This window comes from Entelurus aequoreus, linkage group LG03 (genome assembly GCF_033978785.1).
Source record: "Entelurus aequoreus isolate RoL-2023_Sb linkage group LG03, RoL_Eaeq_v1.1, whole genome shotgun sequence".
In the NCBI taxonomy this organism is placed as follows: domain Eukaryota; kingdom Metazoa; phylum Chordata; class Actinopteri; order Syngnathiformes; family Syngnathidae; genus Entelurus; species Entelurus aequoreus.
This window is the reverse complement of record NC_084733.1, coordinates 24873621-24879700: the sequence shown is the minus strand read 5'-3', so window position 1 is coordinate 24879700 and position 6080 is coordinate 24873621.

Sequence of the window (6080 nt, the reverse complement as noted above, 5' to 3'; positions counted from 1 at the left end):
ATATATATATATATATATATATATATATATATGTATATATATATATATATATATATATATATATATATATATATATATATATATATATATATATATATATATATATATATATATATATATATATATATATATTATTGCAGATATATTTGCAGTGTATCCATAAAAAGTATTTACAGCGCTTCACTTTTTTCACATTTTGTTATGTTACAGTCTTTTTCCAAAATTACATAAATTCATTTTTGTCCTTAAAATTTGACACACAATACACCATAATGAGGATGTGATTTTTTTTTTTTTTAAAGATTTTACAAATGTATTAATAAAATACATACAAAATCACATAAGTATTTACAGAATTTGCTCAATAATTTGTTGATGCACTTTTGGCAGCAATTACAGCCTCAAGTCTTTTTGAATACAACGTCACAAGCTTGGCACACCTATATTTGGGCAGTTTTGCCCATTCTTCTTTGCAGCACCTCTCAAGCTACATCGGGTTGGGTGGGAAACGTGGGTATTCATCCAGGATGTGTCTGTACATTGCTGAATTCATCTTTCCCTCTATCCTGACTGGTCTCCTAGTTCCTGCCACTGAAAACCATCCAGAGAATTTTGTTTTTCATGGTCTGAGAGTCTTAAAGGTACGTATTGGCAAATGTTTTACGAATGAATGGCTTCTGTCTGGCCACTATACCATACGGACCTGATCGGTGGATTGTTGCAGAGATGGTTGTCCTTCTGGAAGGTTCTTCTCTCTCCAGAGTGACCATCGGGTTCTTGGTCACCTCCCTGACTAGACTAAGATGAATGCAGCAATGTACAGAGACATGCTGGATGAAAACCAACACTTCCCATCCAACCTGATAGAGCTTGAGAGGTGCTGCAAAGAGGAATGGGTAAAACGGCCCAAAGATAGGTGTGCCGAGCTTGTGGCATCGTATTCAAAAAGACTTGAGGCTGCCAAAGGTGCATCAACAAAATATCGAACAAAGGCTGCGAAGACTTATTTTTTATACATTTGCAAAATAAAAAATACTTTTCACATTGTCATTATGGAGTATTGTCAGTAGAATTTTGAGGACAAAAATGTATATATTTCATTTTGGAATAAGGCTGTAACATAACAAAATGTGGAAAAAGTGTAGCGCTGTAAATATTTTCCTGATGCACTGAAAAATACTTTTATGAACTCAAACTCAAAGTATTGTTTTTGTCTCTCATTGTATCTCAGTAGGCCTTGTAAAAATAATCGGCTTTTGTCTAATTGTCTTCTTTATCAAAATCAATGTTTTTATGAATTAACAACCTATTCAGGGCTGTAGTCACCCAACCCCAAATATTCTAATCAGCAATTTATTAGTTATATTGTATAATTTGCATCCTCTCATTATAAAAAAAACAGTATTTTTGACAAAAAAGACTATAAAACATAAAAAGATAAAAAAAATAAAAACAGTATATCAGTAGTTTGATCTGAAGTTGATAAAATACTTCAAGCGTAAAAAAAAATAAAAAAATAAAAATAAGTATAAAAAATAAATAAATATATATATATATATATATATATATATATATATATATATATATATATATATATATATATATATATATATATATATATATATATATATATATATATATATATATATATACTAGGGTTGTACGGTATACCGGTATTAGTATAGTACCGCGATACGAATGAATCATATTCGGTACTATACGGCCTCTGAAAAGTACCGGTATATTTTTGTTAAAATAAAGCCAATAACGCTATTTTTTGTGGTCCCCTTTATCTAGAAAAGTACAGAAAAGTATAGAAATAATTATGTTACCGGTACCAAAATATTGGTATCGGGACAACACTAATATATACATATATATACATATTGATGACTTATGACACTTTAATGAGCGGGGTTTCCTTTTGATCCCAAAAGCAAGTGTGTATAGTCAATTTTAAGCTAGAAAAAGGGTTCATATCAAAACTATTCCAAAATAAAACTTCAAACTCATACACATGTAGAGAAAGTGTATAATAAAGTAAATCTGCTCGCCTCCTAAGGACTCTTAATGTTGTAAAGAGAGGACGATGTTTACAGAGCGACACTGACAACTAGGGCTGTGTTATATGTATTGCTACAATTAGTGGAAAGGTTTAAAATAAAGCTAAACTTGGTGTTAATTCTTTAGATCTGGGGCGTCAAACTCATTTTTATGGTGGGTCACATCACAGTTACACAAGCCCTCGGACGACCGCTTCATGATATTATTCCACAATTGCCCCTACATTTGATTATTATCGTTGTTTACCAACAAATTGTTGGAAAACGTGCAAAGGGACAAGCAGATATATTTATATTAGATTTGGACTTTGGAGGTTTTACTGTATCCACTCACAGAGATACACATTATATGATCGAATGCAGATGTTTTTATTTTATTTTATGTGAAACAACAGAGCACTTACTGAGAAAAGAGGAGCAGCAGCTTGAAAAAAATAAGATCGAATGAGAGAAATATTTTGACTTGAATTTCATGAAATGCTTGCAAGGGGAATATATTTTAGATAAAATGTAAAACATAATTATATACATTAAAAAAAATCTATAAAAGCAACAAAGTAAATCAAAGGAAACACAGCAGCTTGAAAAAAAAACAGTTTCCTGAGAAAGTTTTTAATGGGATTGAATAATAATAAGAAACTGAGGCATGAGAGCACATCGAGAGGCTCAGCAGCTTGAAAAAGTAAAGAAAAAATGGGACTTATAATTTTATGAAAGCCTTAAGAAATACAAAAAAATGTTAGATTTTTGGAATGAGATAAGACTGAATTGTAATAGAATGTAAAAAAAAAAAAAGAAAATACTATAGCACCAGAGCACATCAGGGGAGATGCAGCAGCTTGAAAAAAAAGAGGTTGTACACAAAAAAAAATCGCTGACTTTAATTTCCTAAAAAACCTATAATGACATTGAATTTTAAATAACATTTCAAAATAATAGTACACTGAAGCAGGAGAGCACATCAGGGGAAGTGCAGCAGCTTGAGAAATTAAATAAAAGCCCTCAAAATGAAGGTAAACGTTAAACACGCTGATAGTTGTTTTTGTCATCTTTTCTTGAAAATGTTTTGTCGTTTTCACTTTTCAATCAGAATTTATTTTACTGTATGTCGCCCCTTGTATTTCGGAACCTCATTGGAAAATGCAAGTGTACCTAACGAAGTGGCCTTCTGACCAGAAAGACTAAAGCCATGTTGTATCTGTCTGTGTGTTGTACTGTATGCTGCTGCTCCTGTTCCTGTGGTACAGTAAAGTACTCTGTCACTCAAATGTCTCCATATGGACTCTCTAACGTGCACTTGGAAGTGTGTGTGTGTGCGCGTGTGTGTGTGTGTGCGTGTGTGTGTGTGTGTGCGTGTGTTTGAGTGTGTGCAAGTAGTTTATGGAAATATATGCATATGCTGGACACAGGGAGGATGACTAAGATTTGCATACGCTCAGGATTGTCGTTATTACACGGACTGAGAGGGGCAAAAATCATACTCATGCTTTGTTATTGCACATTTTATGTTTTGTGCAACGTTTGCGACGACTTTAGAAACACCACATCGATCATCTATTGATGACCACATCTATTGGGTGAAGTCTTTATTTGTGCAAATCCTTCTTTATTATTATATGACATAATTTCATATGTGTATAATTTTATTTGACTGATAAACTATAAAACTTGATGACCTTTACATATATTGCAATATAAAATGTTGGTAACTCTTTAGTATGGGGAACATATTCTAAGTCAGTGTTTTTCAACCACTGTGCCGCGTGAGATACAGTCTGGTGTGCCGTGGGAGATTATCTAATTTGGGTTAAAATATTTTTTGCAAACAAGTAATTATAGTCTGCAAATGATGTGTTGTTGTTGAGTGTCGGTGCTGTCTAGAGCATGGCAGAGTAACCGTGTAATACTCTTTCATATCAGTAGGTGGCAGTCGGTGGCTAATTGCTTTGTAGATGTCGGAAACAGCGGGAGGCAGCGTGCAGGTTAAAAAGTGTCTAATGCTTAACCCAAAAATAAACAAAAGGTGAGTGCCCCTAAGAAAAGGCATTGAAGCTTAGGGAAAGCTATGCAGAATGAAACTAAAACTGAACTGGCTACAAAGTAAACAAAAACAGAATGCTGGACGACAGCAAAAACTTACTGTGGAGCTAAGATGTGCATCTGAACATGACATGACAATCAAGAATGTCCCCACAAAGAAGGATAAAAACAACTGAAATATTCTTGATTGCTAAAACAAAGTAGATGCGGGAAATATCGCTCAAAGGAAGACATGAAACTGCTACAGGAAAATACCAAAAAAAAGAGAAAAAGTCACAAAAATAGGAGCGCAAGACAAGAACTAAAACACTACACACAGGAAAACAGCAAAAAACTCCAAATAAGTCATGGTGTGATGTGACAGGTCGTGACAGTACACCTACTTTGCTTAGGGAAGGCTATGCAGAACGAAACTAAAACTGAACTGGCTACAAAGTAAACAAAAACAGAATGCTGGACGACAGCAAAGACTTACTGTGGCGCAAAGACGGCGTCCACAATGTACATCCGTACATGACATGACAATCAACAATGTCCCCACAAAGAAGGATACAAACAACTGAAATATTCTTGATTGCAAAAACAAAGTAGATGTGGGAAATATCGCTCAAAAGGAAGACATGAAACTGCTACAGGAAAATACCAAAAAAAAGAGAAAAAGCCACCAAAATAATAGCAAGACAAGAACTAGAACACTACACACAGGAAAACAGCAAACAACTCCAAATATGTCAGGGCGTGATGTGACAGGTGGTGACAGTACGCCTACGTTGAGACAAGAGCTATAGGGATGCATGCTTGGTTATGGTTTAAAGTCATATCCAACAATTGCGACAACGACTCTTTACTGTCAACTGAGTTTCGTTTTTTAATGATTTCTGCTGGTGGTGTGCCTCCGGATTTTTTCAACACAAAAAATGTGCCTTGGCTCAAAAAAGGTTGAAAAACACTGTTCTTAGTAACAAATACTTAATTTAGAGTTATTTGGACACTAGGAGAACATATTCTAAGTAACAAAGACTTAATTTAGAGTTATTTGGTTAGGGTTAGAGGGTTAGAGTTAGAGGGTTAGGGTTGGGGTTGGGGCTAGGGTTAGCTATAGTGGTTGTATAATAAGGCCAAGCAGAATAAGGCATTAATAAGTCATTACTAATGACTTAATTAAGAGCCAATATGTTACTAATGTGCATGTTAATAAGAAACTAATTAATGGTGAATATGTTCCACATACTAAAGTGTTACCAAAATGTTCTACGGTATTCCATCCTATATTTAGCCTAAAGTATGTACAGGAATGTATTTATTCATAAAGTGGCCAAGGCCGTTTATTTCTGAGGTGTTTTGTTTGTGTGAATGTTTTTTTAAAATGTTTGATTATTTTAGAGCCAATACTCAAATTAAAGGTGAAGCTTTTTTATTTATCCAAAAGGCCTATTTTAATATTAAGGCCGCAAATAAAGTAATAATAATGGTGTAATGATTCAAATAATTCTATATGGTACTAAGTCTCAATTTCTGAGTTTAAAAGAGTTAGTGTATATTTGACAGGTGGCATTTATTCAAGTGAAAAGGAATAATTGAGGTATGGTGTGTGAGAGAACGGAGGTCTTTTATGAAGTAAATATGGTATAATATAGTTAATTCTATATTCTATATCTTGATTTCTGCGGTAAAAACATTGTTTTGTTCATGCAAGTGGACTACGCAAAACTAATTGGAGTACGGCGTCAATGAAGGGACAGGCCACTGCAGTGGCGTGCGGTGAGGTTAATGTCTGGTGAGGCACTGCATCATCACAGTCAGATTTACAAACATATGAACCCTAAATAGTATCTTATTCACCATGTGATTGGCAGCAGTTAACGGGTTATGTTTAAAAGCTCATACCAGCATTCTTTACACAACTGTAGCACACAAAAAAGCACATTTAATAAAAAAAACATTATTATGGTCTTACCTTTCTTGCTGAACATCCAC